The sequence below is a fragment of the Haemaphysalis longicornis genome, unplaced genomic scaffold, assembly GCF_048455015.1.
Source record: "Haemaphysalis longicornis isolate Haplotype H1 unplaced genomic scaffold, Haemaphysalis longicornis Haplotype H1 scaffold_20, whole genome shotgun sequence".
NCBI classification, from domain to species: Eukaryota; Metazoa; Arthropoda; class Arachnida; order Ixodida; family Ixodidae; genus Haemaphysalis; species Haemaphysalis longicornis.
The window spans coordinates 1,067,000-1,089,186 of NW_027526296.1; the positions used below are offsets into that span (position 1 = coordinate 1,067,000).

General features: G+C 48.0%; 1 non-coding gene and 1 pseudogene across 2 annotated transcripts in view; both read left to right on the plus strand.

The window, feature by feature from the left end:
* Positions 1–1,749, plus strand: part of LOC144172347 (uncharacterized) — a 58,077-nt pseudogene extending 56,328 nt beyond the window's left edge. The window contains exon 7 of the transcript XR_013323003.1: positions 2–1,749. The product of XR_013323003.1 is annotated as an uncharacterized LOC144172347 (transcript). The remainder of the gene's footprint in view (position 1) is intronic.
* Positions 1,750–2,789: 1,040 nt separating this feature from the next.
* Trnam-cau (transfer RNA methionine (anticodon CAU)) lies at positions 2,790–2,862 on the plus strand. The gene has a single exon. It is a non-coding gene; the product is annotated as a tRNA-Met (tRNA).
* Positions 2,863–22,187: the final 19,325 nt, after the last annotated feature.

The window sequence follows — 22,187 nt, forward strand, 5'->3', positions numbered from 1 at the left end:
TGGCCCCGAACCCTCGTCTGCGGGGCCGTACCGGGTGCCCCGAGTCACCTTCCCCGTGCGGGGGCTCCATGATGGCCGCCTCGACACCGCAGCTGCTCTGGCTCCTCGACGTCATCCCCGGCTCGACGCTCACCATCTGGTCTTCGCCCTCTGACCCCCTGGAGCACGAAGGCCCTGATGAGGCTCCGCAAACCTCCTCCCGTTGTCCGCAGTTTTACTACGACCTCCCGACCGACCAGAAGGGAAGACTTCGACCGCGCCAAGTCCCGCCGTCACCTCCTCTGCCAAGCCAGGCCATCCAGTCGACTCTGGGATGCTTCCCGACTGGTCCCCTGGGGCATTGGGTACTCCTGCCACCAGAGGGCGCTGGCTGGCAAGCGCGCGGTAATTCTGGCGGGGACCCGGAGCCCCGGGTCCTCCTTCCCAAGAAGTGGGGACGTGCTGGAAGCAAAGCTGGACCTTACTCGGGTCGGAAGCCTGACCCTGGGCTGGGGGCCCCCGAACACAAGGTGCAAATTAATGGAGCCTGCTTCTACCTTTTGTTGAACAACGGCCAGAACGTTTCCGCCCGCGTCTGGGCCTCCCCTTGCCTGCCTTCCTCCTCTCCGCTCGACCACGACTATAAAGAAGACAAGGCCGGTCTCGTTCCGCCCACGACAGGTCCGTTGGTGTCTCGCCAATGGCCGTCCGCGCCGCAAACACGAGCCTCGTCGCCCAAAGGGCCCCCGCCGCCGAATTCCCTCCTCTTCGAGTCTCCGGGACCAGCAGTTGTGTACGACGTCCGCATCACTTCGTCGTCGGCGATATCCCGTGCCACGTCGCTGAAGCTGTTACTACCGTGCCTCCTGGTTTCGTTCGCTGCCCTCTTCCTGCGCTGATAAGGCGCCACATTGGACACGTTGGATATACTCTGTACAGATTTTTCCCCTGTTTTTACGAAATTAATGGCGATGCAGTTTATTGGCTTTGGGTGTCAACAGGTTTTAGAAGGGAGGTGTTCGCCGCCAGAATTGATTCGTACCTTTCACTTGGCGGCTGGCCGTCTCGTGTGTTAGCCTTTTACACTGATGTGTGCACTGAATTCCGTTATCTCGTAATGTGAAGCTTTTGGTCCCGATACGTTGTCTCGGTGCCATAAGCGAGTGTTTCATATCAGTACAGGTCAGGGTTTCATTACAAGTGCTCATGCTAACCGCTGTGGCTGAGCTGCTCCGCCATAATAACCAGTCAGGGCAGATAAAATAAGCATTTGTTGGGCGAAAAATTTAACGCTACAGTGATGACGGCTGGAAAGCACAGATTTTTACGTGTTCTCGGCTGTTCGCTGTAAGGCAGTGTATACACGACAGGCATTTTGCGTTACGCGTGGTTACATTCGTTTTTAACAAAAGGAACCGGGGTAGCATGAATGTATCCGTTCTTTAAATACCTACATTAATGCAGGCGTGGAAAACAGGGTTTAGATATAGCGCTTTTATGTATATTTGGCTCTTCATATCATGCTGGGATCATTTAATGAAGATGGCGCACAAAATTACTTGAAACCACTGCCTTCACACCATCGAGCATTGATAAACGTATTTTAGTTTGCTTAGGCCTCATGCTCATGAAAAAATAATACTTAAAGGGTTTAGGCCGTTAAAGCGCACGTATTTCTGTACGTTGGGAGAATTTATGGCAAATGTGTAACAGCGTCGCTTCACCGAAGCTTCCATCTTAAGGCGTGCAATAAAGGCATTCTAAGGGTTCCGTATTGTCTCATTTATTTCTCTTCCCCTTAACAATCGGCAGCCCCCGCTGCAAAAATAAAGGCTTATAAACAAGCTCGCACGGACCGTAGTGTTCTCAAGAGGTTCTGGTGCTTGGTTGACGGTAGTATTCTAGCGCGAGAGCGCTAGCTGGGTCACTTGCAAAAAACCCGTCCTGTGCGTGAAGCCAACTGAATGAATGAATGCCTAGCCCGCAAGAGAGCGAAGCCTGAGTGCCCGTTGCAAGGCAACCCCTGTACATGCGCAGAGCTTCTTGATGCCTACTGAGGGAGAGAGTGCCGAGCCAGCAAGAAAAAGGATGCGGGATCTCTCTTGCTTGGTGGAACGTTCCTGGCGCTGCACTGCACCGCCCGGTTATGCTGCCTCTGCTCGATTCTATAGTTTCAGTGTATCTTTGGTGGTGCTAGTGTAGACATGTGTAGAGAACGACCATGAATTAATCGGAATTTAACGTAGCTTTAAATTATATATGAAAACTTAGTGTCAGTTCACCTTGTTCCAATAATAATAGTAAAGGGTACTAAAAGTAGCAAACACGTACTTTCTTTTAGGCTAACTTAATAGCTGGGAGGGCCAGATTTAATGCAGTAGATTAAACCTGTACTGCTACAACTTACGAAGTTTTGTAGAACTACTATAATAAATGTAGTCCATTTATTTATTTATTTAGGATACCCCTCAACGCCCCTCGGGGAGGGGTTGGAGGGGGGAGGGCTATAACAAATAAATTAAATTTCATTTATTAAAGTCAGCATTTTCTGAGGTTACACCTGCATTGCGGTATAAAGGTGGTGTGATTGTACGTCTAAGTGAAGCACATAAAATATTTTTTGTGTCACTTCCCTCTGTCGAACACATTTAATTTATTTCCCTTTAGTTAGCATAACTTTATTTTAACTCGAATTGGGGTATCCAAAAAATTCGCTTGCGTTTCGGCAAGCATTTTGTTTCTTAATAGTCGCACGTTAATATTTCTGCAATTTCGAGATTGGACGTGCGCTAGCAGCTGATCCCCCAACCGCCTCGGTAGCGCAGTAGGCAGCGCGTCAGTCTCATAATCTGAAGGTCGTGAGTTCGAGCCTCACCCGGGGCAGGCGGTGTGCTCTTTTTTTTCTTTTTGTTTTCTTTCACCTATGTGGGACGTATACTTTTCTCGCTTTTTCGGCGTATTCTCTGGCTCTCTTCACTCAACTAAAATATTAAATTCAGCATCGCTTCCCGCTAACAGCCCAGACATGAGGATAGTTTGGTTGATTGAATGCGCGTTTATTAGATCAGCGTTCGGATATTAGACTAGCTTTAGCCGCTTATGTTGGGGCACCAGACCGTTGGAGGGCTGCACTAGTCCGGGCTGTGACTTTTTATTTCCTCAATTGCAGAAGGGGCCTTCCCTGCACGGTGCAAAGAATCAATTAAACGCATTGTATACCAAGCTTTACGCTGCCTTTGGAGCAATATAAAGAACACCTAACCACTATTGTTTGCAAGAAAATGCTACAAGTATTGATGTAGTACATTTTCATGCAAATAAAAAACACACGTATGGTTGCGGGGGGCTTGAACTCAGGCCGTGGTGTGGCGGTCTTTAGTATCTCGAGCGCTGTCAGGGAGAGGCGCCTACGGAGGCTTTTTTTTTTTTCACATGGTATTTATTGCGCTACATGTAATGATATTTACAACACATTTAGAACTATGTACACATACAAATGAGTTGCTTATAAGATTAAACACAAAATTAAACACAATGAGAAGTCACGTACTCTTGGTTTAAAACCGAGGCAACAGTGAACAACTATAAGGAAGGGATACCAGTCAGGGTGCGAATCATTTTGGTCGTAGACGTCTTTAAGAGTAATTATCATTTGGCAGAAGTGTGATCTGGCAGAAATCATAGGCTCTGCGTTGCTATACAGCATTCGCGTTTTCCATAACTACGCAGAGCGATTAGAAGAAAAAAACAATCATATGGCACATCCCCGTCTGCGGGTGATACGAGATACTGTATACCATGTGGAGTCAATTCGAAGTCCTTCATAAGAGTTCTTTGGAAGACATCCCAAAATAGTACGACATTCTTACAATTGATGAAGCAGTGCTCAATAAGTTTCCGGTGCATCACACGGCCGACAGTTCACAGAAGACACAAAAATGTTTCGGTTGCGCAGCCACGTCTTAACAGGCAAAGTTTCGCTGTGCAGTTTGAAGAACATTTTTGTTGAGGGAGAAAGTGGCATTTTTCGGATACGTAAGAGCACGTCTTGCCCAGGCAAGTTAGAATAAACAGTTGTATACAGTGGTGCTGGGAAAAGCATGGAAATTAATTCCTTGAAGAGATTAACACGAGGCACAGCGAACATGTAATCTGGGGAAATCCGAACCAACAAAAATCGTATTGAAGTGTACACTTCATACATAAACCCCCACAAACAACTCTGGTCGAGAATAATGATGAGACAACAACATGAATGAAAACCTCGGCGAGGTTAACTTGCAAAAAAGTGCGAGTTACAGGGTGGGTAGAATCATGAAAATAGAAGAACCATGCAACTATCTGCCGTACAAAGAGATGGGTAAAGCCTAGCCCGCCAGCTAACACCGATCTAAAAATGTTGTCACGCCTCATTGGCTCCATGGTAGACGATTATACAAGTGTGGCGAAAACCCGATGGAACCGCTGTATGTGACTGCGAGAACTAATAGGCTGTAGACCTATTTTGATGCTAAGAACATGTTACATGCCTGGGCCCTTCCAAAAATCGTGAGGGATCCACTCTCATCCTGTGCGTTTAGCGCTGACATGCTCTGCAATAAAAGTTTTTCCTCCTCCTCCCCGACAGGTTATGCGGAACGAAAGCCTGCGAATGACTACGAAGGGCCTCTAGCGGGCGCTTTGTCGATAGGAGTCCAGTGGAACGCCGAGATATTTAGGTGGTACACAGCACCATTGGATGCCGGCATACTCGGTTGGTGAATTGTTACCCATGAACCGAACCAAAGTCCAGAGCTCTTCGAAAGGTTGACTTCAGAACCAGAAACTAACCCGAATTAGTTTGTACCTTATAAATACTTGGTTTATCTTTACAGAAAAATATTAAATCGTCAGCGTACGCCAGTAGTTTCTGTTTGGTTCCGAGCATATATGAAAACCCCGAATGCACTGCACTGGAGCGCACCGTGACATAAAGGCTCTAAGTAGAGTTAAAAAAGCAATGGCTATAGCGGCCAACCTTGCTTTACTGACGAATGCATAGGCACGGGCTTCGAAAGGTGACCATTAACAATTAGGCACGTAGAGCAGTTACTATAACAGAGACGCACTCCCTTGAAAACAACCGAACCACCGTTGGCCGCTCTCACAAAGAAACCAAAAATGAGTGGGAAACACGATCAAACGCTTTTGAAAGATCTGTCTGCAGGAATCCAAGCTGGTCATAGGAATCTTTAGAGAACTGAAGGGCTCTTCGAGCAGTGTGTAAATTGGTCTGTATTGACCGGTCGCGCAGCCCACATGTTTGATGCTAGCCAATAAGTATGGACATTGCAAACTGCAGACGATTAGAAAATATCTTCCCGAAACTTTTGTAGGCAACGTTCGTCAGAGGGATTGGTCTGTAGCTATCCATAAACAGCAATTTTTCAGGGTCTTTACTTTTGGGTATTAGTACAGTATGGCTTTTCGTGAGGGACGGAGGAAGAGAATTAACATCCAGACAGCATTCAAAAACTCTAAAAAGAACTGGACATAAAATAGACTTAGAAGCCTTATAAAGTAGTTGCGTTGTAAAGCAGCCTTATAAAGCAGCCTTATAAAGCAGTTTTCGTGGATGTCCGTACAGGCACGGCGCACTGAGGTGCCCGGAACATTGGTTGTTTTTTTCCTCGAAACGAAAATTTAGCCTCGTTTCACGTGGTGAACTTTAATTTAGAGTAAGGCACTGTCCCTTGGTGATTCGGGGTTATTTTTGGTTTAGCAGGGCTACAGAATTATTTAAGGTGGTTTTGCATATGCGGGTTGTAGTGACAGCACCCTCAAGACGGGAGGAATGTGTGCAAATATAGCTGTATATCTTAACCTTTAACGAACTGTGTGTTGGGTGCACATTTGTATATGGACAACCGCCTTTAACACGGCTGTGACCTTGCTAACTTCCTTTTCTGGTGGTGGCGAAAAGCGAAAACGCCCGTGAGTTCGAGATTTTGGCGCACGTTAAAGGTCCCTATAGGTGGTCAAAATTAATCCGGAGCCCCCCGAAATACGGCGTGCCTCATCATTTGAGTATCGTCGGCGCGTTAGACCGCATAATCATTCAGTCAACCTTGCTGAACCAAAAATAACCATGAATCGATAAAGGGGCAGCGCCTTGCTCTTGGTCTAATTTGCAGTTCACCACGTGAAACGAGGCTAAGCTTTTGTTAGAAGCCAAATACAACGAGTGCTCCGGGGTCCTCGGTACGTCGTCCCTGATGGACCAAGTGCCACTTACGTGTACGTCAAAACTTCAATCAATCACCCCACAGCAAAGTTGGGGGTATTCGCGCCCAGAATATACGATGAATGCGCCAGGCGCGGGCTGAAATTCGGCCCGCTCAACCGGGTCCCGCCACCGATCCCTCAGCATACTGGGTGGCGGATTAATGCGCACCTTGTCATTTACCCTTCACGTTTCGCTACACATTTTCAAGTGGTTTAGCTTCTACATGGGAAATAAGTTTGCTTGAAAGCGTGGTAGGTGTACGTGTGTTTACTATTTATCGAAACAATATAGTTCCGAATGTAAATGTGTACATATAGTAGCTCATGCTCATTGATATTTGTGTCTCCCTGCATTGCGCGGCTGGTACAGGGTCTCAAAAGGTGTGAACTGCGCTAGGGAAGACGCCACACAGAGAGAGGTACACAAGGACAAGTACACAAGGACAAGTGCCTGTCCTTGTGTACCTCTCTGCGTGTGGCGTCTTCCCTAGCGCAGTTTGCACCTTTTGAGAATATGCACTAACTCGGCCAACAACAAGTCCTTCTGTAGTATACAGGGTCATCCACGGGCAAAAGGAAACACAAGAGCGCGTGGCCTATGCTGTTCAGAAAACAGTTTAAACTTCAGTGTTCAGGCAGATTATAAGTTGAAGGCCGTCCCTCGAAAATCTGTTCCCCGTGTTACGAATTCGGCGTTGCAGTGTGCGAGCGAGATACGTCGGCCAAGTTTTGTGCATTGCAAGAAAGTTTCGTGTGTGGCGGTGAAGCCAGCTCATCGGGAGCATCATGTTGGAACAACCCGCACTTGCCGCGGTGGCTCAGTGACTAAGGCGTTGTGCTGCTGAGCACAAGGTCGCGGGTTCCATTACCGGCGAAAAGCAAAAACGCCCGTGCGTACAAGATTTCGGTGCACGTTAAAAATCCCCTGCAGGTGGTCGAAATTAATCCGGAGCCCTTCACTACGGCGCGCCTCACCGTCTGCGTTGCATCGGCGCGTTAAACCCTACTATCAATCAATCAATCAATCAATCAATCAATCAATCAATCAATCAGTGGAAACAACCAGGAGCCTGGCTGCCGCGGGGACACTGGGGGCCTGCGATTCCCTATCGCCACCATTGCGAGAAAGAACCAGTAGAAACTGGTTCCAGGAAAGGCGTGTTCGAGCAAGCCTTCTGCACACGGCTGTCGTCGGACTCCCCCTTCCCTCTCCCTCTCTCCAGCAGACAGAAAGAGAGAGAGTAAACTTTATTAAAACAAAAAGAGCCAAGTGATCGGTCTCCTCAATTAAGGACCCACACCATGTGGTATAGAGTGCAGGGCGCTTAGCAGACCGTGCACTGGTTGCTGGGGAAACCGTCAGAAGACTCGTGGGAGCTGTTTTGTGTATTTGTACTTTTTAGTGTCGTGCGCAACACGCTGAAGGCCTGTTGACGGTTGGGAATTCTGGGTACTTTTGTTCGCCTTACGCGAGCCTTAAAGGAGCCATGAAGAGAAAATACAACTTCGTTTAATTTGAAAGAACGAGGATTCAGTATCTCACTCAGCTCCATTAGAGCCACAAAAGATGTGTTTTTAACGAAAAAAAAGCAAGAAGTATTTAAAAACTTTCAAATTTTGCGCCACAGTGACGTGTTATGAGCAAGAATGACGTCATACGGGCCAACAATAAAACATAATTTCCAGTGCGTTAACTGCACGTTAGCATTCAAGTGATGCGGTCAAATGGAACTAGAGGCCCCATTACAGATGTCCAGTCATGTGTCGTCGCGACAGGTCTCTTAGGCGGCCGCCAATCGCACAAACAAGGTTCCGTGACGTCATAGAAAAGTTGCGGGAAATTGGCTAGGGGGTCGCGACTGCTTCAAACGTTTTCTTTAATATCTCCGTTATTTGTTCGAAGATTGCGTTGATATTGGTATCACTGTTATCGGGACTAAGCAGTCTTTCCAATAAACCCAACTTGTATTTTGTCTTCATGGCTCCTTTAAGCGAGCCTTTGTTCGCCTTACGCGAGCCTTACGCGAGCTGCTACCTGTATCATCGCTGAGTATAAACAAGGTTAAGTTTGGCCAGAGTCCTTCAATGCTCTGGACTTCCGTCGTCGCAACGGAGGCAACTCTCTCCTGCAATCCGCTCGCCGATCATGCGCGCTACGACGACGGGACGAGTCGTAGTCGTACGCCTTCGTACTTGTATCATTGGGCACGGCCGCGGGAAGCTGATGCGCCAGCATATTTATTTATTTATTTATTTATTTATTTATTTATTTATTTATTTATTTATAAAATAGTGCAGTCCAAAACGAAACAATCTGACCAAATATGTAACTATACAGGCGGGAAAAATAGATATACAACATAATGAGGCACAAGGCCCAAATCACACGTCAATATAATTTTCAGTAGATTTCAGTACATTTCTAGACTCAAAAATTATTGATTCATTGCGGGTTTTAATGCGCCGACGCTACAAAGGCGATGAGGCGCGCCGTAGCGGAGGGATCCGGATTAATTTTGACCACCTGGGGATCTTTACGTGCGCCGAAATCTCGAACGCACGGGCGTTAATGCTTTCCGCCTCCATCAGAAAAGCGGCAGCCGCGGCCGGGAATCGAACCCGCATCCTTGGGCTCAGGAGGACTCAAAAATCCGATGCGACAGTTTATTCCATCTGTTGATGTGCCAGGGAAAAAAGGACTACCTAAAGTTGTTCGCGCACCAAAGATAGGCGCGATGTACCGTAATTACCCGATTCTAACGCGCCCCCGATTCTAACGCACACCCGATTTTCCAGGCAAAAAACCAAAAAAACTTTCACCTCCGTTTGTAACGCGCAAGGAACTTTGTGAGCAAGAAAAACGAATGCGAGAGAAACGGATGTATTCCCGAAGTATCTCACTCCACTCACTCCTCGTCGCTCTCCGAGAGCTCCTTGTCGCCTTCCGCTGACGGCAACATCTCGTCATTGGTGCCGTCAAGCGCGTTAGCGATGCCACACTTCTGAACGAACGTTCAACCATGTTCGATGGGATCGTGGCCCACGCCTCGCATGCCCATCCCGCGAGCTTCTCCAGAGGCATACGCTCAACCAACCACTCATTGAGAATGCGTGGGAGGTGCTCGTAAGCCGCGGAAGCGGCGCACCTTCATTGCCGCTGCTGCCAATTACTGTTATCAAGCACGCAAGTGGAATAATTTGACGATTTGTGTGAACGCCGAAACAAAAGCCTAGGCACCTAGATCCGAAAAATGGTTGCTAAAAGCTTTGGCGCCATCTTGAGATGGCGATGCCGATGGGTGGAACGAAATTTCAGCTGTTTCGGCAGTTTAGGTTTCGTATCCGATTCTAACGCGCATGCAATTTATCGGCCTATTTTTGCGGAAAAAAGGTGCGCGTTAGAATCGGGTAAATACGGTATTAGGAACGGTACCGTCTTGTAGGACGCGATGATAACAAGATAAGATATCAGCCCCTCAGGGGCCGTGGGAAGCATAATTTACGACGACCGATCGGAAGGCTTGCAGAAACGTAAACTCCATAGCCGATAACAGTTGGCAGTGCACGTCACGTATTGAAGTGAAAGAGCCCCCGTGGCGATTTGAAGTTCACGCCGCCGGGGACCCGTTCACTCGACAAGTGCCCGCTTCGTTTGAGAGACACGAAAGCCGGCAGTCAGCAATGCAGTAATGTGAAAGCCATAGGCTGCGATTTTTCCAGTGTTGCACGCCGCAGGAGCGATGATGCCATAAAAGCAAAAAAGCATTTAGCAAATACCGCGCTGAACTGTTCAGCCTAACACTAAACCACTCTTATCTTTTTTCGCCTCACTATGTTCACCCCCATCTGAAGTAGCAAGCTCCGCCGTTTGTGGGGCTAACCTCTTCAGTGTTCATGGATTGAAGCTCTCTCTCTCTCTCTCTCTCTCTCTCTCTCTCTCTGGTGCTGCCGAAGCCATCCAGAAGCGCGGCCCGGGCACTATGTACACATACATGCTTTGTTCGGTAGCGCGCCCTGAGCTTGTGGGTGCATCTGTGTGGCCTCGTGGGTGGGATCGTGTGTGTATAAACCAAAGGGAGGCCGACCACGACAACGATCTCTGTGCATACTGGTTACGTGCTCCCCTCTGTCATGTGGCAGACCTGTTACGGAGTTTATTTAGCGGGGTAAGCAGGAAACGTGCAGTCACATGTGCAGTTCACAGTGCGTGCGCGTTGGTTCCGCTGCGCCCGATGTAAGGCCTCCTGGGTGTAGACGCCTCCCCGGCGGCTAGAGAAGAGGTGCTGGCCGAGGTGGCTGCTGTCTTCAGCGGAAGCACACGCGCTCGTTCCACGGCGTCAACTTATTAAAGCGAAAGCGTTCTTAGTGGAACCGATGGCGTTCTGTGAAAAAGTTACACCATCTTCCCGTAGGGGAACCGAAGAAGCCATGGCGTCGACTGAAGTTCCCATTAGTTTTCAGTACGTCGTTTCCGTTGACGTTCAGCTTCGCGTGCCTTCGTTGCATCAGTAGCTTCTTGACGTAGTTTGAATGAGTGAAGGACATAGGGCGCGTTCGTAGCACATGCTCCCGTATCGGTTTGTAGCGCAGTGGGAAGAGCGCCGCGCACCTCCGGTTGCGGCAAGAGAGTCGTGGGACCGAAACCGGGCGCCGCCTAGCTATTTCTTTTTATAGTGGACTGCGCTGACGTCAGCCCAAACGCTGACGGGGCTGAAGAGACGCGCATGCGCAGTAGAGTGCGGACGGCGGACAACGACAACGAGGGAGGGAGGGACACAGCCCCGAGCATGAAATGCTTCGCATCTAAAACTAATGCATTTCCTTGTACATCGGTTGGTCGACCGAGAAGCTCTGATAAGATCTCTGCACACACGCGGCGCGTGAAGGAAACCGAGCTTCCATTGTGTCAAATCGGTCGCTCGAAAATCGCGCAAAAGGAACTGTTCTAGATAAGACAATACCGCACCAATCACGAAGAAGGTGTACATTAGTATATACCTTTACCTCATAAACCACTTATCGGTATACATTTAGATCGTTCGTAGCTACGCTTGCTTAGTGCGCGAGAAATCATCACATGGGTCCATTCTTTGTTTTGTAATGTGGGCCGCTGTAGGTTTGACGATCGATAGTTGAACGCACTTCTGGCTTTCGCGTTTCTCATCTTTTTTTATGAAGGGATCGTAAGTTTTACCACCGTACGCCCCTTCAACTTACAGCGCAGTGTCCGCATTGGTCACTAGAAAGACGGCTGGGCAGCGGCTGGGAGTTCCCGTAGAGGGCGCGCTAAGCCTTCGAATCGCATGTTCAAAGATTACAGATGACCGTTCGGTCTACAGGACAGCCTTGCACCATGCCACGCACGGCGGACTGTCTTTCCGCCGCATGTCTCGACTACAATGCCTCTATACTGCTACGCGCTACTACGCCATGTCTCGCAAGGTCATTCATCGTGTCGCAGTGACCTTGAGTCTTCGCCTTGACCTTGAAGTCTGCTCGGTGTGTCGTCACACCACGTGACGCGCAGTGGAGAGGCGTCGGAGCTACGCTCACTTGCAGCCTCACCGTTGGGATACCACGTGACTGGGCGAGGGTTTACCGGCTCCTTCTCCGGCGCTTGGTCGCTCAGTATCGCAATGGATGGTGCGCCCGCGGAGCCGTCCATGCGCGCACATCAGCGCGAATGACAGGCTGAATCGACTCATCCAGTAGGTACAGCTAGACGGCAGGCTTCGAAATATCAAGCGAATGCACTTCACAGACCATAAAGCGGCCTCCGTCAAAATTCAGGAAATACAAAGAGACATAGTATCACGTTTGCAATAAAGCCTAACTTTCTTTAACCCTTTCGGCCCTGGTGGTGCCAATTGACGCCATCACATAAATGTTCCTCTAGCGCACAGAGAACGAAACCAAAACTGGTAGTTTTGAGGGGAATTGTCATTCAATGATGCCTATTGCGATATATATCACCGTTGTTTCATTTTAGTGGAGCTACACGCTACAAGAAAAGTAAAAGCTCTTGTGAAGTCGAAATTACGACACTGAGGCTGGATAAAATGGCAGTGTAAGTTTTATTCCCAAGCTTGTAAAGCTCTAAATACGTGCCCTACGAAGTTCATTATTTGATTCTAGGTTCATGAAGTCGTAACGCTTAGGAAAATATGCAGAAGTGATGGTTAATACTTTTACTTCCACCGCTATTTCCGGTTATGGCCTTATGGGACCTTAAAATTACGGAAAACACGGAAAACACTGTTTCGCTAGAAATAAAAAAAAACGCAGGGTTGAAAGGGTTAAACACTGTGTGGACAGCCTCTGCGAAACCAAGCCAAACGCACTTGCCGCTCGTGATAACAAGGTTTACAAAAATTAAAAAGTCTGACACATTTTTTCTACCTGACTTTAGCACCGCTGCTCTCTAGCAGTGACGCAGTCACCGTAATGGCCAGGCACGATGCGCTGCGTGGTTGAGAGAGGCAGGCGCGGAGTAAACACGGCGAGCGCCGTAAAACTATAGCGCGCGCAGTGCAGGTGCGCGTGTCCTCTGCGAGTGTCAAAAGGGCACTTATCACAGAAACGAGTACGGTGACAGGGCCGGTCGACGTTTGCGACTGAGCCAGCAAACGCGTCACACGCATTGTCTCTGTCATCCACTTACTCACCCCTTCCCTTGCGACGCACACGGTTACAGGTAAAGTTTACAGGCCGCTGCGGCAACAGCTTCCGGGGAGAGGCATCGTTGCAAGATTCTGACATGAGTGAAACAAACCTTTCGTTGGTAACTGCAAGTGGGACACAACAAAAGCTAGTAAGGGAAGCATGCAGCGACGCTATTTTCGAAGTACATAATATACATGCGATATATATATATATATATATATATATATATATATATATATATATGCAGGAAGTTATTATTTAGGTGTTACAAATCATCCTAATAAAATCAGCAAAAGACCAAAAATTTCCTTTCGTGACAAAGTGAGGCTCTCCAAAAACGCAAATTGCACGAAAAGTTCTAGCGACCAATTTTCTACTTTTTATTAAAACCTACTACTTATCTCTTTACCGTCGATATTTATAATGTAGTGTATCTGTGCACTGAATTCATGCAAACAACTTCAAGCAGCCTCTGTTCTATGAGTGTTCAGTTTTTTAAAAAATGGTCGTAACTAACATACGACACAAAACATAATGCCTGAACAGCCATGAGGATTGCGCGGAACGACGACACGAAGAGGAGACAACAGGACGAGCGCAGGACGACGTGCTCGTAACAGGATGATGCGCAACAGGACAACAGGACAACGAGCGCAGGACGATGCGCAACAGGACAACAGGACGATGCGCTCGTCCTGTTGTCTCCTCTTCGTGTCCTCGTTCCGCGCAATCCTCATGGCTGTTCAAGTATCAGACCAACTAGCCCGTCAACAAATCTTGCTGGACATAAAGCCAGAAAACTTTCGCATGGGAGTTTTTCAGGAACAATGCGGCCGTTTTTAACGCAAAATTCCGCGTTCAGCTGCAGAGTGCGGTGAAACACGCCCGGCAGCTTGTAGTTAATCGTCATTGTATGCACGCCGCGCGATATTATGTATACGCTTCCGCAAGCGTTCATCAGCGTTGTGAGTTGGAAATGATTATGACCTTGGCTATAGCTGGTAAGTGCGCAGTTAGCTTTTACCTTAGAATACTGCTTTGTGTGCAACGCCACAATGGACCTTTTCGACTCCAAGAACAGCGCTAGGAGCAAAATCACAATTGGTGGCTCTTTCGACCACCGCTGCTGGCAACGCTCTTGTCCAATATCGCTAACTGCGAGGCACGCCTGTGGTTGCATCTAAGAGGTTTGCGTTGCATGCACGTCACACTCCGCTTTTTCAACTGCATGCGCAAAGATCGCCCTTTGCCTGCGCTCTTGACGAAGTTTAGCACTTTTCACAATAAAAATTATTGGCCGTGCATTGACTTGGAGCTTTGGCAGGGACTACTGAATGCTAACCAGGATCTGCTTGAATTTCGTCTCTTTGGGAAAATATTTGCGAAATATATTTGAGAAAATATATAAAGGGAGTCACCTAAACCCGGGATAGAGTCTGCTGAAGGGTGCTGGCAACGTGGGGGCGGTGCGTTCCTGGGGTGGAGACTTTTCGATATAACGTGAGGGCTGAGTGCGGCATTGGCGGAAGTCTTGCTCGGTGGGGCGTGGTTGGGAGGGGACTCCCCAGAGGTGACCTTGAGAAGGGGAAAAAAACATTTTTTTTGTGTTGCTCGCGCGGTTTTACGTTCTGTGTACGTTGTTAATACGCTGGCAATAGCTACTGCTGCGTCAGGCAGCAACACGCAGTCTTGGTGTACAATTTGCCGCGACCCATTCGCCCTACTCGTCAGCGCGTGTTTTCTTGATGTACCTGCTTCATTTCAATCTTCCCGTTAAGGTAACCCCTGCTTGTTTCCAAAGCATATGTAAAGTGTCTTTAAGCGGAACTTGATAGGAACTCTTTTCCATCTGAATGTCGGGGGTTCCTGCCCAAGCTAAAATCATTTACTTTAAGTATTCTTAACTCTGGTCGTACTCCGGAAAGCCAGATAGAGTCGATACCGTTTCTCCGGTTTGTGTCTGCGCTGGAGTGCCATTTGATTGGACAAAAAAGCGCCACTAACCGAATTAAGAGGAAGGGAATTTACCGATAGGTTATTCAGAAAGTAAGCCACGGCGTCGTACTAATTATTTACACCATTAATTCCATTCACTATACGCATTACCGTGAAAGGTATTTTAATTGAGGTAAGGCATTAAGAGCAATTTGTTTCGATTCTACCAGTCGATTTCGCCACCCCCGTGTGGGTTGGCCCCAATTTTAAGCTGGGTGTATCTATGTAGATAACGAACCGCACTTCGGTGAAGCTGGGCCGCACAAATTATGAACCATCGTGAAGAAAAAAATTCACGCAACTCCACGAAGTGAATCATGACGAGTGGCCGGCGAAGTACTGGGGCTCGTTCTTACCGTAAATCACCCGTGGCATTGCCCACTCGCGCATGTAAATGAGTGACAACGCGTGTGTACAGTATATACCATTCCGAGGTTGGGAGTCCACAATACCTTAGATGAATTATTGGAAGCCCAGAATTTGAGCCAACTCTTACGCCTGAGCTCTACCCCTACCGGCAGAGCTATTCTATCTCAACTACACCTGCGCCCTCCTCAGCAACACCCGCAGGCGGATGCGACTCAGCTTCCCGATGAGGTTCGCAAGTTCATTGATGTGGCCCCACTACCACGCAACATGCATCCGACACATCACGAAGCTCGTAGGGAGTACGTACGGCCGAAACTCTGCCACAGTCTATACAGACGCCGCTTCATATCCCGGGCGAAGAGCTATGACCGCTGTGGTTTCTACTACCGAAAACCTCGTTACATGCGTATCAATTCCAACCATCCACTCTCTGCAGGCGGAGGAAGCGGCCATCTCCCTAGCGATTGCACAAACTTCGGCAGAAATAATAATCACAGACAGCCAACAAGGAACCTTCTCCAGCGGTTGCATATCCCGCCCGAAAAATTCTACTTGAGCATCCTCCTCGACATCCCGTACGGATTATTTGGGACTCCGCCGTGTCTGGCAACGAAGCTGCCCATCAGCGTGCTCGAGAGTTGACCCACCGGGCAAGCCAGGAGTTCGGCGAGCAGTGGCAGGTCTCCCCGCTCTTGTCGTTCCACGAAGTCACTCAGCATTACCGTCTGGAACGAATGCTATATCCTCCTGCGCACAAACGCCTCACCAAAGAACAAGAGCGCCACCTCCGAGGCATTCAGACAAACACATTTCCCCACCCCACTAGAGCCCACATTCTGGCCCCCACCCTGTACTCCTCGCAATGCCGCTTCTGCGAGGCTCCGGGCACCCTCTACCATATCATGTGGGGCTATGATAAGAACCCCCATCTACCCCCCCTGCCTTTCCCCTCCCCTGAGCACTGGGAGAGAGCACTGTCCAGCTCGGACCCTGACGACCAGCTTTGGCTGGTGCAGCGAGCCCAAGAAGCCGGACGGACTCAAGGGGTCCTGGAATGAGGACTCTTCCCCAGGGCTGACAGCTTCAGATACACGTTTATTCCTCCTCCTCCTCCGATTCAATCCAATAGAATTCCTTTCGTGGAATTCTCATGCTCGCGCAGTCTCACATTTAAAGGGTCTATGAAGAGAAAATACAACTTTGGTTAACTTGAAAGAGTTGAGCTTCAGTACTTCACTCAGCTACATTCCGGTCTCGAAAGGCGTTTATTAGCCGATAAAAACGCAAGAAACACTTAAGAACTTTCAAATTTCGCGCCACAGTGACGTGTTATTGGTGCGAGTGACGTCATATGTGCCAGAAATAAAAACATAATTTTGAATGGGGTAGGTGCACGTTTGCATTCAAGTGATTCGATTAAACGGAACTACCGACCCGCCTACAATCGTCCAGTCATTTTTCCTGGTTCGGCCGCCGTCGGCCGCCGTCAATCGACCCAACCAAGATTCTGTGACGTCATAGAAAAGTTGCCGAAAACTGGTTAGCGAGTCGCAGCTTCACACGTTTTCTTTAATATCTCCGTTATTTCTTCGAAGTTTGCGATGAAATCGGTATCATTTTTATCAGAACAAAGCAGCCTTTCTAATGAACCAAACTTTTATTTTCTCTTCATGGCTCCTTTAAGCCGCGACCAGTTTGACCGATGTAGTGCTTTCCGCAGTCCAACGGAATGTTGTACACAACACCTTTCTTGCACTCACTCTACATACGGGTCCCGGTGCTTGACGACGCATTCTTCAGAATCTGTGTCCTCTCCATCTATTCTCCTAGCAACGCTTCCGCAGATTCTGCCAAGCTTCTGCCAAGCTGCGTGCTATGGCGTCGACGTTGTGTTTACGGCTCGGAACAAGCTTGGCAGAATCTGCGGAAGCGTTGCTAGGAGAATAGATGCAGAGGACACAGATTCTGAAGAATGCGTCGTCAAGCACCGGGACCCGTATGTAGAGTGAGTGCAAGAAAGGTGTTGTGTACAACATTCCGTTGGACTGCGGAAAGCACTACATTGGTCAAACCGGCCAATACAATTCAATTTAATTCAATCCAAATCCAATTCAATCCGATCCATTTCAATCCAATCCAATTCAATCCAAATCCAATCCAATTCAATCCAATGATTCCCGCATGCGCAGCACGGCTTTCCAGGAGCCTCGCAAAACTCTCTCTCTCTCTCTCTCTCTCTCTCTCTCTCTCTCTCTCTCTCTCTCTCTCTCTCTCTCTCTCTCTCTAACCTTTTGTGAACCTTTTATTTTGTTCTTGTTGACCTTTTGTGAACCTTTTGTTCAGAAATGTTTCGATTTACATGGTGCTGTGCCGTGAGCACGGACGCCGGACGCCGCACAAGCCTCGGCCTTAAAGTGTTTCGCCCCTAAAAAAATGTTTGTAGAGGGGTGATACAAAAAGTGCGTATGGAAGGCATCCGTGCTCACTGGTTCCATTATTTATTTTTTCTCAATTCTCCACCCGGCGACCTGTAGCTGCAACCACCTTCAAACCCGTACTCGTCTAATTGCGTTCCATGCCATAGCTGAAGTATAAAAAAAAAAAAAAGACACCGGATGCCCCGTTTAGGCGTAAAACGAACCAGCTATTGTTGCTCTTTCAAGGTTTACTGAATCCCTTCCGGTCTCCTGCGCGGCTAGACTCAGTAACGTCCTTGACGCGCACTTGGCTCCCCGCCACGGGTGAGGAATCCCGGCACTTCCATTAAACGCATACGTTTCATCGAATGCCTGTTTCCGCGTTCCATCGTCGATGAACGATTGAGGGGTACGCGCTAGTTTTCTTATCATTAATCATTCAAAGATTTCCTCGAATGTATCGCCTTTCCAATCAGTGCCTTACTTCTATTATAGCGAAGCTGTCTATGCCTATAAGGTTACGTGATTTTTTCGTGTGCTCAAACACAAACTCCGGCGGCTACACGTGTATTTACAGAGTGATGCGTTCCATGGCTCTCATCTGTGCGAGGGGCGCATATTCGGATCGAAAGCAGCCTAAACTAAGACGAACACAAAAGACAAGAAATACAGGACACACTGCTTCATATATGTTTCACAGCGCGAGGAGCCCGTGTGTGCCTTTGTTTGTTGGTTTGTTTGCTTGCTTGGTTGCTTGCTTGTTAGCGTGTTTGTTTGTTTGTTCGTTTGTTCAGTCGTTTGTTTGTGTGTTTGTTAAATCGTTTGTTTGTTTGTTTGTTTGTTTGTTTCGTAGTTTGTTTGTTTGTTCATTCGTTCGTTCGTTTATTTGTTCGTTTGTTCATTTGTTTGTTCTTCATTTATTTGTTCGTTTGTTCATTTGTTTTTGTTCATTTTTGTTTGTTTGTGTGTTTGTTTGTTCGTGTGTTTGTCTGTTTGTTCGTTCGTTTGTTTGTTCGTTTGTTCATTTGTTTGTTTGTTTAATTGTTTGTTTGTCCGTTTGTTCATTCGTTTGTGTGTTTGTTAAATCGTTTGTTTGTTTGTTCATTTGTTTGTTTGCTTGCTTGCTTGCTTGTTTGTTTGTTTGTTTGTTTGTTTGTTTGTTTGTTTGTTTGTTTGTTTGTTTGTTTGTTTGTTTGTTAGTTTGTTTGTTAGTTTGTTTGTTTGTTTGTTTGTTTGTTCGTTTGTTTCTGAGCTTCACTCATGGCAAAGTCACAAGCTAAATCTGCGGGGAAAACTAACGTCCACATGTTTACGCTGTTCAACACGCGGTCACCATCAAAGTTGCGCACCGTTCCAGACATGAAAGATGTTTATCCTCCTTGTGTTTTAAGCTTATACGTACCATCACTTGGATATGAACTCCGAGCATATTAGTTATCCACGGGCACCATTTTCTTCAAGATCGCTAGACTCTCAGGTAGACATAACAAAGCTTTTTGAAAGATTTGCTGCTGTGTGACCCGCGTGGGCCATGTCTTAAGTTTGCTCAGTACCTCTTTTTGTCGGCGTTTCAAGAGCTTACGTGCTATTTTTTTCCGGCTTTGGGCGCGGCGGTGCCATTCTCTAATTTCAATTCCACTTTTGCTGTCATTCGTATAAAACGTACTCCAGGCGCCAGCTTTGCCGTACATTCCCCTTTCACGCATAGGAACGCCTCATCTGTAATTTACTGACATAAGGTGACTTCTGGAACTGTGGCTGTCCCTTCCCCTTTGCCGTTCCCCTTTTCGACGTCACTTCTTGAAAGAAGCTGACGGGCGTCTTGACCGCATGCAGGTCAACACTGAGACGCCTTAGGAACTGTTCTCAAGGCCCCAAATAGCTCCTGGAAGCCATATCCACCCATCCATTTCCTTAAGGAGGTGGGGGGAGGGTCCTTCCCCTCGCAAGCCACCTGGGAACGACGAGCGGGAATGAGGAGTTCAACTTTCATGATTCTCCCTGATGCTGGAACGTACGGAAATGTAACAACGTGGAAGGCGCTCACCCATAAAGCATCGTTTACAAACACGTAAAGGCGCAACCACATGCAACGTTTTGGCCGCGTCTTGCAACCGTCTGCGGCGCCTGGCGCCGACGCGGAACGGGCGTTGGAGAGGGCGAGCAACCACATGAGACCATAGAGATAATATACTGACTCTAGAGGGAAAGCGCGCCGCTGAGTCAATGCATTGGAACCGTACGACACATAGTGGCAGACATGATACAACGATTTGAAGGTTGCCAGCTGAGTTTTTGCTTACTAAAAACGGCGAAAGCGATGGGTTGTAATCTGGCAACGGGCTACTGCGGCGTTTCCGCGTCCGGCTAGCGAAGCATGCCGGGATTAATTGTAACATGGCGGACCGCTGGCCAGGCGGATTTTGTGTAGGCGGCGTCGACAGCATTGCGTGGTTTATCTCCTGTGGTAGGTAACCGACGTGTTTTCGGTTTAGTGTGTGACTTATATGTACTGAGACTATATGAGCAAGATGTGGCAACGCTGCAACACTTGCGCGCAAGCTCGAATGCGACTGATCGCATGCGCGAGGACGTCAAGGAATCAGCTGATCCGTACTGGGGCGCACAGAAAAAATGAATCTCCGTCATGATCTCCGTGCATTTTTGCGCTGTGGTGCTTTGTTTGCCATTCTGTGACGTCTTGCGAGTCGCTCGATGCTTTTCAAATGAAGTAAAGTGAAGAACTGTGGCTTTGTAGCTTAATGTAAAACCTTTGTTGACACACAAAAAAGAAGAAAAACGTTATCGCATGGGCCAACGCTGATGTTGCCGGTGAGTAGCGGCCCTTTGAAGCACAGGAACGAAAGAGCGCGGTCGATCGCAGGCCAATGGAGTGGCAGAATGCATGCCAAGGGAGTATGCGAAATACAGTCAGCGGCGTGTCCCGTTTTCCTTTCCGTCTGTATTCGTCAAGTTCTAGCTGCTTTCCACCACTTCAAAGGGAAATCTTGCGGGACTCAATGGGCAGTATTAAATGGGTAGTAATTTGCCGCACAGAGCGCGCGAGGAGACAACATTGACTTGTTGACTTGTTGTGATTGATTAAAAAAGAAACCGCATTTCGTTACCTCTTTTTTCGTTCTACCTTCGCGAACGTTTGCGCGAAAGTTCGAAGCACGGAGAGCTGTAAGAAGTTCCATGAATAAAACAACTGCAACCGAACAATTATAAAAGTTCCTTTTATTTCTCTTCCAACGAGAGCGATCGCTGGCTGCCACTCCGTAGCCTGTAGTGAACTTGCGGTAGTCAAGGTCAGATCGGAATCGCTGTTCCGGCGTCAGTTCAGGGGCAATAGACAAGGTGCTTAACGTGAAGAAACGAATGACAGCCTCGCAAGCGCCCGGGGAGGCACTTGCTCAGCGTGTGCCTCCGAGTTGTACCAGTTGTACACGTTTTTCCCGCACGCAGATCTGAGCTGGAGACTGCACACACACACACTGTGCAGTCAGGCGCAAGGGCCTCGCCACTTCCTAGCACACTTAAAGAAATCGAAACCAAAACTGAGCTACGCACTTACTTTTGGTTCAAAAATTAGGGCTTAATTACACTAAAAGTTTTTTGTAGAGCTAGTTTTAATTACTGCGGCAATTATTTGCAACTGTTTTGCTTCAGTTCTTTGTTTTAGTTAAATAATTAGCGAACAACCCTTTACAAAACTGAATACAATTGATCTGGCAACCATGGGAATTGTATCATGTCAGCGCCCACGATTCGTACGGTCTCGGAGCTCGCTTTACCCCCCTGCATGAGACGCGCGAAGAGCGCTTCTCCGATCCAAGTTGCCAGACTTACTTTGGTAAAGGCAGCATCGTTCTGTTTAAGTCATTCTTAATAAACTGAAGAATAATCAAAACTTCAACAAACAAAACACGTTAAATTGATGTTCTATTAAATAAAGTGCTAGAGAGCCGCCAAATAAAGAGCCGCCATGTTGCGTGCGGAGGGGGACCGGAAATTGAGGACAGCAACATCCGGCGCAGACGCCGAAAACGGACCGAAAATCTGGGATGCGCAGACACCGGCGCTCCGAGCGCGCTGCTCTGTATTTGGTGGCGCGCGCTGAACGCGCGTCGCCGCGGACGGTCTCCAAACGCGACCAAAACGTCGCATGTGGTTGCGCCTTAAGGCGTTGTCTGCCTATACTCCCGCCGTACTTCGGCGCTCAGCGCGGCTCTTCGAACATGGGGCGAAACCTCGTCGATACCTCGCCGAAACCAGTGTCATCCTACAGGGTTGCCAATTGCAGGAGGCCTTGGTCACGGGGCTCCACAGTGACGATTAGTGAAAAAATGTATAGCTTGTTTAAATTTGAGACAGCTGGCAGCGCCAACTCGCCCACTGTGCTTTAACAGCAATTTCCGTATTTGCTGGATTCTAACGCGCACCTTTTTTCGCTCAAAGTAGCTCTAAATTTGTGTGCGCGTCACAGTCGAGCTCAAA